The following is a 13,646-nucleotide window of genomic DNA, read 5'->3' on the forward strand; positions in this document are numbered from 1 at the left end:
TTGCTTTTAGGGAGCTTGCACAGAGAAACTCAGTGCAGAAGTTAGAAGGAAGTTAGAGTTCAAGGCTTCCTCCCTCCCTTTCCTTGCAACAAATTGCAAAATGGTGGTCAGCGTGCAGAAACTGATTAAGAGTCTACATTTTATTTTACACGAAATAGACACATTATGATTGAGAAAACATTTTGTATAAACCCAATGCTCAAAAACAAAAACATAACTGGATAAAGCTTTCTTCTTTTATTGTTATTATCTCTTTTATTCATTAAACATGAAACTCAGTCAACTGAACCTTTAAAAATGTATCACAGATATAATTGACTGGTGCTAATGGTTGATAAGGTTGCTGCCAGCATCCTAGGTATCAACCAAGTATTTTCTGAAGATGTACAATGTTCTGAGTAGCACAGTTTTTTTTGCAGTTCTGCTGATGTTATTGTAGGAAGCTGCAATTTCTTGATGTATTTTATAAAATTCTTGGACATGGTACCAAGTGCCCCAATGACAATGGGTATCATTGTTACAAATATAAATTACATTTACAAATGCTGGTACACAGTTGTTGTTATTGTTATTATATCATTATACTAAGCAGTGGTTAACACAAATAGAGTACAGTAGACAAATCATCCCCTTTCTGCATAAGGGGAGGGGTATCACAGAATTTGGTTCCCATTGATGAGATGCTTTCATCCTCAATTCATTCATCTCTGAAATGGAAAAAATTGTTGACAATGGCAGAAATTCTTAATCCCCTCTTTTTAAAGTTACTATTTCAAAATTGTCAAAATGATAAAAAATCCATAACTACAACAGGGACTTCTTGGTATAGTCATCAGACTTCTTCTTCTTCTTCTTTTTTTTTATAAGAGCACCCCTATGCATACCCATTTGGAAGTAAACTCACTAAAGTTAAGGACACGACTTTCAAATACATTTGCATAGGACTGCAGCTTCAGTGCAGGAGTGCAGAAAATCATTTTGTGCTGTTTTTCATTGAATGCAGTTAATGAAGTATTCTGGTGCTGTTTAAGAAGGATGAAATTGAGGAACATAACACAGGCAGCTCCACTCAAATGCATTTGACTTCTGAAATTAATTACATCCCTGCTGGTTATTGGTTTTTTTTTTTTTTAAATGATATGTTTTCATAATTTCTTCCCTTTATTACATACCCTGGGGAAATAGAAGGCCCCTTGTGAAAATTGTTTTATTTACTTGGTATGAAAGCACACAAATAAGAAATTATTAACTACTTGCACAGATTGAAATTATTTATTTTAAACTGAGCTATTTACTAAATGTAATCCTGTGCAAGGCATTATGAAGCTTTACTCATGAGCTACCTAGGTTGGGTTTCAGGATATCTCACTATTATAAGGTGCATGTAATGTGTTTGTTTTGAAAGAAGTCTTTCTGCTGTGCAGACAATATTTAAAAGGGAGAAATTGCAAGACAATACCTGAATCAGACACTGAAAAACTACCCTGTCTCTTTGGCCAGAGTGAAAAGATTGATATGCTTAATTTGGCTGAAAAAATGGCTTTTATTCAGGACCTATTGTAGGAAATGATGAGAAAAATTTGATTAACTGGAAGATGACAGTAGAGACCTTGATGCTGTCTGACTTGGTTGTTGACTTGCAGACGTTTCATTATTCAACTAGATAACATCATCATTGCCTGCCACTAGTAATCCACTGATGATATTACTAGTCTGGTAATGATACATCTGTAACCCAACAACCAAGTCAGACAGCATCAAGGACTCTATGGTCCAATCCTGACATACATATATTCTCTGATGTTAGAAGATGACTAACGCTACTTTTAAAAGCTGGTACAAAATTCAACTCAGGTCTCCTATAATCAGTACCCTCAGTCTATAAAGTGGGACTTTTAGTGAATATTTTCCCCCTGGGCCCTCCATATAAAGCAATTAGGTTTCCTGATTGCTGTTGGAAATGTTCCTAATTGCTCATCTTTTTAAACCATCAGGCGTTTCTCACTGTAGTACTCCAGACTGAAGACTATCCAAAGTCTTTGACTGTAGGAAATGCCCCAATTGCCATATGAGCATCAGTTAGGAAAAGCTCTATGTAACCCATTGTGAAAGACTGTCAGAACAGGTAGAATGTGCGGTGAAATGATCTACCCATGAGAAACAGCATCTGCATGTTATTCCTATTAAGGTCTTTCACCCTGTCCATCAGTGACATCAATGTGAATTTTATAGATGGAGAACAGTCAGCTCTTACTCGAACAGGAAAGTTCAGATCAAATGCCAGAGGAAACTTTATGTTTTCACATAGGTAGACTTTTCCGAACTGAGTATTAGCCACTGTATGAAAATACAGCATACTGTAGATATTGTCAGCATATACTGTCATACCCTGAATAATGAGATTCTTATTACACTTTGACTATACCATGTATTAAAATTCTTCTCGGTGAATCTAACACTGGGATGGTACAAAATGTTGGATTATATCATGAGTTTAAGAGAAAGCCAAATAATCTATCTGATAAATGGAATAATTTCAAACTAACCAACATTCTTTTTTTGGGCAACAATGCTATCACTAATTTTATTTCATTTTAGATCTTAATCAGGTGACATATTTTAGCTTAAGTAGTCTGCAAGAGTTGTTTGAAAATGTGTTGTATATTTTTGTTGTTGTAATGTTTGTCTAATGTCTTTTACTTCAGCTTGTCATCTTAAGTGCAATAAACAATACACAAGTTGACTTTTTCCCAGAAAACAAATTAATAGAGCATCCCTTTTAACATGGACAGTTTACTCATTTGATAACTTGCTTCCTACCCTGTAATTAAAGCAAACAAGAATTCAATTGTATTCCATAATATTCAGAAGAAATGGCCAAAAAAAGGACTGCTTAAATATGCCACTTTAAGGGGGGATATAAAGATATCAGAAATGTACATGCTTTTATACCTGTGACTTTTCTAAACACACTCATATTTTCCGAATTATACTGGAAGATGTCAGAGAGCTTATCCAGGATAATGTGGTTAGATTTCTGTTAGATCTTGTTAAATAGTATGGAATCCAATACTGAAGCTTAAGTTTGAAACCTATAGACATGAAGGTTTAAGTTGATAGACATAATTATTTCACAAATCAAAGACTAGGAACCAGCATTGCCTCACAATGGTATCTTTCAACATACAAATCATACATTTATTTATAGCTGTAATGGAGTGGAAGTTGATGGTTCTTCAGTTGTGATGTGGCATAAAGTATAACATACCCATCTTCAATAATCTCATTGAAAGTAGGCTTCCGGTTTGAGCTTCTTCAGTGACAGACCGAAACCTCATCTCTGCGAGGCTTCAATCCGTGCTTGCCGCTGGAGCGCCCCGAGCTGGCTGGTTTCGGGGCTAAGCCACCCCATAGAGGTGGAGACTGCCTGCAGTGTTGAGGAGAGCCGCATCTCTCCTCCCCAGCTGGCCATCACTCCCTTTCCCGAAGGCGGTTGCATTAGTGGTCAGAAATGGCCACCACAAAGAAGAACTCGACCGGAAAAGAATGTGCAGGAGGAAGATAAGAAAAGAAAGTTTTGGTTGACTGGGTCAAACAGCAAAAGCAACAAATAAGGTACCCTGGAATTGAAACTATTAAAAAACAATAACATTGTTCCCTAAGAAGATTTTTAAGCTGCGAAGGAGAGAGAAAAGGGAAAATATTTGGTTTTCTCCTTTTCCTATACTGACAGCTAAGAGACTTAAGCAAGAAATTGGAAAAAAATCCACTTTGACATCAATAGGCATTTAATGCTGAAAATAAAAAGTCAAAGGGATAATAAAGATTTCTGGATAATTAAAAGCTTTTGAAAACAGGAAAGGAGAGAAAAAGAATAAAAGGGCAGGATCTGGAAGGGAGGAGACTACCTGGAATTAAAAAAGAACTTACAGCAAAATCTCAACAAGACTTCCAAAAGATACATTCTAACTGAAATATCACAACAAAAACCCCAGGAAGAGAAAGTCAAAAAAGAAATAAGAAGATATAACTTGGGACTATCTGGATTTCTTGATGATTTCTGGATTCTTGGTTATTGTTTTGAATGACTAAAATCAATCGGATGGTTGTTTAAAATTGTTTAAAATGGCTCCACTTTTAGAAGAACTGAAAATGGAACTTAACAAGTACAAAGAAGATGCACAAGAAGGGAGAGGTTCTTTTGGCTTCATATTTCAGTTTTTAGAAATGGAGATTTGGAATTATGAGAAACAACAAGAAATGCCTGCAGAACAAGAAGATTGAGACAAAGAAGAAGCCATCTTTAATGAACAAGTAATCTTAGATGGGGGGAAAAAAGGAAAAGGGGGAAAGAGAATGGAAAGTTTAAGATTGGGAAAAACAACTCCAAAAAAATAATAATAGAGTGAAAAATAAGTATAAAATCAGAAAGCAACAGAAGAGGGAAATGCAGAAGAGAGAATTAGAACTAGAGAGACAAGGGGGTAAAAAGGGGAGGGAGAAAATGAGAGGGAAGAAAGGAAGGAAAAGAAGTTATAAAGGACAGAAGCAAAATATAGAGAAACAGGGCCTATTTAGAGATAATGGGTGAAAACTTAATGGAAAAAGGGATTCTGCAAAGGTACATAAGATTATATTAGAAACATAAATAATTTTAGAAAATATGAAACAATGTATGATTAAAATGTCTGATAAAATAGCTATCGTAATTCAGTGGAATGCTTGTCAATAAATAAATGTAACAAAAGATATATTTAATGATTTATAAAACATATGTGAGGAGAAATAAGGGAAAAATTAATAGATTATATGTGTTTTAAGGAAGTATGATATTTAATTGAAAAGAAGTGTTAAAGATGTTAAGATTTTAATGATTATTAATGATAGAACTGAACTGGAATGGAATGAGGGTTTATAATTACATATATTTACAATCTTTTTTTTTAAAGAATATAGTGTGTATTATAAGAATGTACCAAGCAGAATTTGATTGGAAGTTATGTATTATGTATTATATTGAAGGTCATAAACTTAAGGTATATATCGAAGTTTAAATAAGAGTTGAATGGATGTAATTAAAAGATATAAAGGGGTCATACTCCAATTAGTAACTACAGGAGAAAATTTGTTTAATGAGAAAAGATAATATGAAATTGAAACAGAACAGACAAAAGTATAAATATAATGATTTGAATTGAGATGAGATAATCAAAATAAAATTGAGAAAATTAAAAGAGGGGAAAAACTATATAGAAAAATGTAAAATAGTATAAGATATGGAATAGAATACAAAAAGGAGCATGAAATTGAGTTTTGTGTCTGTATAAAGAAGTTCAACCCGGGACCATGCTATTTTCAAAAAAGATGTTTTACTTGTATTTTGTATGTGTGAAAACCCAAATAAAACTTTATTAAAAAAAATAATCTCATTAAAGGAAAGGAATCTTATTATCTTGCCTTTCAGATATGTTCCTTCTTTTTTCTTAAGCTCATTAGTGATTATCTCAGGTTTCTACGATTAGTTAAACTGAAGTATTGCAATTCTTGTATATTTCCTGCCCTCTTATTTGATTAAAAATTGATCACAATCTGACATAGTCTTAATACAGATAGTAATTAGCAAAGAGGCATAGATTGTTATTGCTCAAAAGATGTATAATGAATGGAAAGACTTGCATACATTTTTTTATATTTCCACCTATGGCTCACATTCAAAATTATTGTGTGGAACTTGATCCTAAACATCTCACAGCTAAGGCTTTTCAAATTGCCTAAGCTTGATAAAATAAAAATTGAGTTTTATTTCTGTTTACTATGTAGACACATCCAAGTAGGGTTTGCCACTGCATCCTTCTAGGAGGCAGGGAGGGAAAAAGAGAGAAGGAATAGATGCTAGGAGATATATAGACAGACCGACCAACCGAAAGACCGACAGACAGACCAACATTCCAATTTCTGAGTTTAGATTGCAACCCTGGGAATTGTTGCTAACCTTCCATGCAAATTCAAACAGCCTTTTTAAAAAATATTAACTAACTGATGTAGAAGCTGTTACCTGCTGAAGTATTTTTATTGTGATTCAGAGAAATATGCAAATATATCTAACTTTGGAAACTATTTTATATTTGAATTGCTCCACCAAGCACGGACATCTGACAAAGTGGTCACCAACTGGTGGGCCACGGCCCACTGGTGGTCCATTAGAAAATTTTGGTGGTCCGCAGAGCACCCCTCAAAGCAATTAATCCAGGCTGCGCAGAAACACAAGGCTGCAATGCCCACATGGCCCGTGGGAACCCTCCCCACCCACTCACTCCTTACCTGGCAAACTTGTCTGCTAAGTTGCTATTTTTCCTTTTTCCGACCATCAGCTATTCTGCTGTGCCGGGAGATTTAGATTAGCTAGAAAGCAGGAAATCATTGCATTTCTTGCTTTCTAGCTAATCTTTAGATCTTTTAAGCAGAGCCGAACCTTCCTTAGGACTGAAGCAGTGCAGACTCAGCTAGCCAATGGCAGAAACACAGATCTCTAAGTGAATCTGTGATTCTGTGAGCAACTCAATCTGCCTGCCTGCTTTGCCTGATTTTGGATAAAAGTTGCTCTTTTTTTTATAAAAAATTCAATATTTATATAAATATTTATAATATTTACATACAACCCATGCCCAGCCAGTAACATGACCACCAAGCCACCCCCACAAATTAGGCCATGCCCACAGAACTGGTTGTTAAGAAATATGAATCCCACCCCTGCCTCTGTGTGTGTGTGAGAGAGAGAGGGAGGGAGGGAGAGAGGGAGGGAGGGAGAGAGGTTAGATCATCTCTCTCTCTCTCTCTCTCTCTCTCTCTCTCTCTCTCTCTCTCTCTCTCTCTCCCCCACCAACGTCAGCAAGCCAAAATTCATATTAGTGGTCCCCGGGATTTAAAATTATGAATTTGGTGGTCCCTAAGGTCCAAAAGGTTGGCAACCCATGATCTGACATATGGTAAGGGTTAAAGGTGGAAAAAAGGAAAGGATTCCAGTAGATGGACAGAACTAATAGCAGAACATTTAAACCGGTTTAAATGGTAGTAAAATAACAGTGGTAAAATAATTTACAGATTAAATGATATATAAACAAAATTCTTTGAAATGTGAAAAGAATAAGATAATTTAAAGGGAAAAATGGGATTTTACTGGTCAGGGTTTGGGGAATTTAAAATAAAATAAAAAACCCAAAAATGTCATTTAAATTATTTCACCATGTAAAACTTACATTTTGCCTCATTGCATGATCTTCCACAGCCTGTCCACTAAAGGCTTTGCACTAAGATCTGAGATGATTGAAAAACTGAGGTGATTCATTTGAACTGTATGGAATTTCCCCAACTTTTCAAAAAGACTCTTTGCAGAACTGACATAAATCTAATTCATTCTGGTTTCAGCAAGATGAATATGTCACCTGCAAGTCAGCATTACATGCCTACGAATTTCATTTTTCTCCTCCATTAATATATGTTTTTGTATGCCCAGCTGATTTTGGTTTTAAATAATGTGTGTCCTCTGGGCCTTATCTCTATGTTTCTCACTGAACATTATCATGTCTTCTACCATGAGGGCTTCATTAAAGTAGAATGCTGTCATGCAGGGAATTAGTCTCAACTGTGAAAAACAGAGTGGCTTCAAAAGGAAAATTAGGTATCCTGCAGCACCAAGGATTGCTTGTATTCAGAGATGTCCCAGAAGATCATTCCTACAACTTTCAGAAAACTTAAAAGAAAGGTAATGACTGTGCAAATATGGAAAAACCCAGTTCCCCAGTGCATGGCAGTGGAAAAAACTTCATGGAAAGAACAAAGTGTCTATCTATCCTGCTGTGTTGGCTTAATTGAAATGAACGAAACATGCTGGCTAGGTATTTTAAAGAATAATTTTTAAGTAAGTGAAGTTTTGATTTAATAATCAAGGCAGAACGGCAAACTATGCTAAGAAGTTTGCATTCAAATCAAGGTGCATTCAAACAAGATAGAAGTACTGCTGGTTCTGGCTGTCAACTGTTAACGCATAGAATTAATTCATACAGTGAGATGCCCTCTTACATATTATTGACAAAATCAAATACAACTATTTTTGGAGTGAAACTTTGTGTATTTCATGGCTGAATTTTTCTTGCATTTTTGGAGACAAAGGAAATGCTGTCAAACGGACAATCTTTCTATATGTATTTTCAGAGATGTGTTTAGATAGATATACAATGTATCATGTAAGCAATTTAATTGCCAGTGAAAGTCCCAATATATCTCTAGAACTCTGAACTAGTTCTCTAAAGAAAGAAGTCTTGTTTATTTATTTACTGATTTGAATTTGTGATAGTCACTCAAATCCAAAAGATTCTTAAAATCTGTAAAAAAATAACTGAATATAATACCACAAAACCTGGACAAAAATAATCTAAAAAGCAACACAAATTGAATGAAATTGTGGCCTTAACATACATTAACTCCAGGCTTTTACTTTATATTTATGTATCATACTGTAAAAAAGCAATGAAAGTACATTCTATTTTCAATGAAATATAACTCTCCTTGGTTAAAAAAAACTCTGGAAAAGCAAAGAAACAAGAATCACTTCTGGTTCTATTAAATAGATTTATAGCATTAAAAGAAGTATAAAATATATAATTTTAATAATTAATATTCAATGAGACAAAAAATAATACATTTTATTTAAAAAATATAAAAATATAATTGAGGATGACTCAGTAAGCCAGCATGTACATCTAGCATTTAAGGTAACATTAATTTGAAGGCATTTTTATGACGTACACACTCTTTATTTTTATATATCTGATAAACAAGTTTTGGTGCTTCTTATTCAAAAGAAACAAACCAATCAACACAATCTTCCAACTCAAACAATGTAAAAAAAAACCTTTTAAGCTTTTTAACCAAAAGTACAGAGAAACAAAATAGATGCCCTTATTACTAAAAGACGCAAAACATCTGTCCAACCAGCTATCAGATTCCTCATTCTTACTCTTTGCAACAGTTTTCTGGCATCAAGGGAATGTTCCCACATTGTTGTTTCATTTCCATGTCACTAGTTAGTATTTCCTCATCTGAAAGCAAGGGGACTTTGCTGCCAATAGCCAGCCTGAACTCTTACCCTTTCTTTGCTCTACTTTCTTTTTGTGGCAAGAAAAAGTCTGGATTGCAAAATCTTGAGCATTATTTTAGTAGCACATGAAATAAGTACATATATCCAGCAGTTTGAGCATTCTTTAACACTGCCTCTTTAATAGTGGAACACAAATGGATCTTTTCCCATTCACTGGCCACCCCAATCTTTTTCATTCCTATTTACAAACCATTAGCAGCAATTAATGTTAACATCTTGCAAGCTTTATAGTGCTTTACTGAGATTTCATCAATCTTGCAGCTTTGTAAGTATTGTGAGCTCTAGTATTTTTTAAATACTGTACAGTTCTTCTGTACATTTATACAATCTCTTCTTTAACCACTTTTCCTCTAGTTGATCTTTCCTTCTTTTTATTTTATCATACACGTCTTTGCATAAGTTTCCCTTGATTTCTGTAATTTTACTGAAATTTTACTGTTATTAATTGTTTGCAAACTTTTAGTTCCTTTGAAATCTACTACCCGTTCCCCCACAGTATGTGCTGTGTTTGATCCACAATTCTCCATTATTTCTTTGTACCACTGTTGAGTTGAGGCTATAGGGAGGAACTACAGGCACAGTATAAGCTATTTACAGTCACTTCATATGCAACATATCAAGACAAACAAACAAACAAATAAAATCCCATATTAAAAAACACCTTTGGGACTACCTCAGCCTGGATGATGGAGAATCTCCATAGACATTTAGTTATATAATTTGGGATAAACACCCTTTGAATGGTGTGGGAATATGAACGGATTTCCACCAAAAAAAATCAGACTGTAGGAACCATTTGTGCTTCAGTTTGAGATGCAATCAGCCTGCATCTATGTTCAACAGTGAAGGGACAAAAGGCAGAGAAAAACATCCTGTAAAAAACACAGCTCCACAACACAGTCCTTCCAGCAGTTCCAAGAAGGATCCACACCCATTTGCACTGCTCAGGTGATCCTGAGGACCCAGACAAACCTCCAAGTGGCCTCAACGGCTCTCTAAAAGAATGCAAATGACCAGCTATCTACAAGGAATACAAATCCTTCCATTCCCCCAACCATCTAGTCAGAGCTGAAGAAGCTTCTTGGATGAGAAGCAAAATGTTTTCAAAGAAAAAACAAGAAAGTCCATTTGCTTCTGGAAAAAGCATTTTTGGGGCAACAATGACCTGAATGACTGAGAATCTTAATACACAAAAATCCCATGTATTGAGACACTGCAAAGAGGAGAAGCCTGATCTTTGCAGGTTCACATTTTGAAATACATTTCTAAATGCATCTGTATGGAATATCCATGTATCATTGATCTCTAGATTCCTGCCAAGACATCTGTAAAGACCATAGAACTCTTTAATGTGAAAGATCCTGCTTTTCCTCATAAGGAAAACAACTGCATATCTGTTTCTGCTTTCCTTCAATAATATTGTTATGCAATTTATATTAAGAAAAATGAACACTTATTATTGTGTTCCTCTCCCAGAAGTGAAATATGAAATGTCACTCCAGCTATTTAATTAGGGTCCAGAAATTAGAAAAAGATATCTATTTTCTGCTCATCAGATTGTGTGTCATAGGATGATTTTATAAGGTTAAAATAATCAATATACATTTTTGGCTACACCAATGTTATTGATGAAAACAGTGCATGTAATTGACTGACTTCTTTGAAGACTCACAGGCCAACATATGTATTGATCTATCTGAAGGAAAATCTCTGCTGAAATTTGCTCAAATAATAAAGTTATTGCCTCAGGATCAACATGCCACTCTACTGCAGCAAACAGAAACTGAAAAGGAAGGGAATTATGCTGAGGAATAAAAAATAATATTGAATCCAACACTTAACCAACTGGATTAGCATCCAGTATAGAAAGCTTCACCATGTCTCTAGTCTCTCATGCCCCTTCTATTTATACAGTAAAATAATGGTTTCCCCTGCTCCAGTTCTCTAATGGACCTCTACAGTTGCCAATAAACAAACAGAATGAATGAATTAAATCTCCTCAGATCCAAAATAGATTATGTGAAAATGGGAGAAAACCAATCCAATTTAAATTTTTACCAATTCTGGAGAAAACTAAAGTTACCAAAAAGAAATGCAAATAGGGAGCAATAATCTGGAAGATGACAACTGCCTTCATTTATATTTAGATCTTATGTGGTTCATTCAAACCAGGCTCATATCTGTCTTCACAGTACTGTTCTAAATAATTATTTCATCACAATGACTATGGATGAATGCATTCAAAATGTTGGCAATTAAAAAAAGTCTTGTAAAAGGTCCTGCCAGGCATTCTTTGCAACCAAGGATCTGAACTCTAGATAAAACATCTATATTAGGCATACATTATCAGCATTACAGCAGAGACAGCTTACTGATATATACTATATGTACTTAACAGGTTTCTTTTATAACATGAATGGACTTTGATAAATTCATTGTATGTCTAAATTGATGCTATGCCTGAACAGTTCCAGTTATTAAATTGATTCAAGACCTGATTAGGTTTCAGTTTTACATAATTTTCTCTATGTAAACTCTGATTTTATAACACCCTCAGCAGGAAGGGATATTACACAGAATTAATGGAAAATGGGGCCCTACTGCTGCTCTAATAAAAAGCAAAATGGGCACAGATATGTAGATTTCAGGGATAGAAGAACTCTCTGTATTAAGATGTGACACTTAGGTTTCATAACATAAATTTCGGACAACCTTGCAATCAACTTTTGAATGCCATTCTCTTTGCCAGCAACTGCAAGAGGTTAGACTTAAAATGATATTTATGGTACAACAGTGCAAGAGCTCAGGAAAATAAATAAGCTTACTTCAGAATCCATATTCCATGCAGGCAAATCCCAGATCCAGGAATAAAAACTGAGAAAAATATTGTTTTCACGTTGACAAAGGTCAATTAGAAAATCAAGTCCAGGATGCAAAAATTACCTGCCAATAGAAGTCTGATTTCTGATCACTTTTTTAAAGGTCTAAGTCAGGGATGCTGATTTTCCTAGTCATGTCTTCTTCTTTTGTGGAACATAATTGAATGTCTTTGTTCTACTCACAATCATTTTGCAGGTACGTGTTCACCTATTCCTGCTCAAGCTCCTAATCAGGTGACTCAACCTACTGCTATGCATCTCCAACAAGTGGCTGATTACTTGATTGCTTTGGGACTGCAGAGTCATTCTTTAACAGTTCCTGCTTTTTCTGGATGTCATATATAAATATCTAAAAGCTCATCACCTCCTGAGTTATGAGGTCAAAACCTATTAAGTCCTGCTCTTCCATTCAATGTCTGACTCATCAGACAGGCTCATAACAGCCGCACAAAGAATCCAGGCTATATTTAGCTAGAATGGAAGTGAGATGTAGCTTTGTAGCAATGCATACAAACCCTCACTTCTTCAAATAAAAATAACAGTAACTGGAAACATCCTAAAATGAAGGGAAAGTCAGCAAGATCCCCTTGCAGTGACTGTCTTGTCACAGTGTTCCAATAGCTAAGGGGCTGCCTTAAAGAAGAGGGGGTCAACCTATTCTCCAAAGCATGTGAAGGCAGGACAAGAAGGAATGGATGGAAACTAATCACAACCTAAAACTTAGAAGAAATTTCCTGACATTTGCAGCAATTAATCAGTGGAACGATTTGCTTCCAGAAATTGTGGATGCTCCAACACAGGGTGGAATTCAATTTTTTTTTCTACCGGCTCTGTGGGCGTGGCTGTGGGCATGGCTTGGTATAATAATTATTGAAACCAGGGGTGATTTAGGGTGATTTTTTTACAGATTCAAATCGTCCCTAACATCTCTTCCAAGGTGGGCCAAGGTGGTTGAATTTCACCCCTGCTCCAACACTGAGGTTTTAAGAAGAAATTGACAAACATTTATCTGAAATGGTATAGGGCTTCCTGCTTGAGCAAGGGGTTGGACTAGAAGTCCTCCAAGGTCCCTTCCAACTCTGTTATTCTAAGATAGCATTGATAAGTGACTTGAATGGCATCAGGAAATCAGTTTACTATTTCCCTGGTCAGGTCAACTAACTAGCCAATTGGAAATGCAGGTGGTCTGGGAACTTTTGAGGAAGAAATAATGAAGCTGAGAGCAGAGTTGACAACCCCAACAGAAGGAAGAGTGAGTGATCTGTCTCTTTTTGATTCCTCTCCAGACAAGGAACAGACTTGGGATCACTCACAAGTGCTTCAAACAATTGCTCCTCACAAGAGACCATAAGACAGCCATCTCCATGAATGTAAAGCTCTGGAATGTGAGAGAATATATCATCTTAGCCCGAACTGTAGTTGATGCCTTTCAAAAGGATGAAGGGTGATTAATAAGTTGATTTTGGAAATTACAAATGGACTAAGGCCCAGATGGATTTGAAATGAGATTTTGAAATTAATTATAAGAATGCTTCCTATGGTAAAAGGGTGCTATTTTGAATTCTTAAAAAAAAATGGATCTTTGAATATTGGATACTAGTGGAAATTTG

General features: G+C 35.4%; 1 protein-coding gene across 2 annotated transcripts in view; it reads right to left on the bottom strand.

Annotated features, from left to right (window-relative positions):
- The window catches only part of SPOCK1 (SPARC (osteonectin), cwcv and kazal like domains proteoglycan 1), a 528,048-nt gene that overhangs the window by 47,152 nt on the left and 467,250 nt on the right, over positions 1-13,646 (bottom strand). The gene's annotated exons all lie outside the window — the stretch shown is intronic.

The sequence above is a fragment of the Notechis scutatus genome, chromosome 2 (assembly GCF_049901735.1).
Source record: "Notechis scutatus isolate UNSWTSFEM ecotype Mainland chromosome 2, rNotScu1.2, whole genome shotgun sequence".
Lineage (NCBI taxonomy): Eukaryota > Metazoa > Chordata > Lepidosauria > Squamata > Elapidae > Notechis > Notechis scutatus.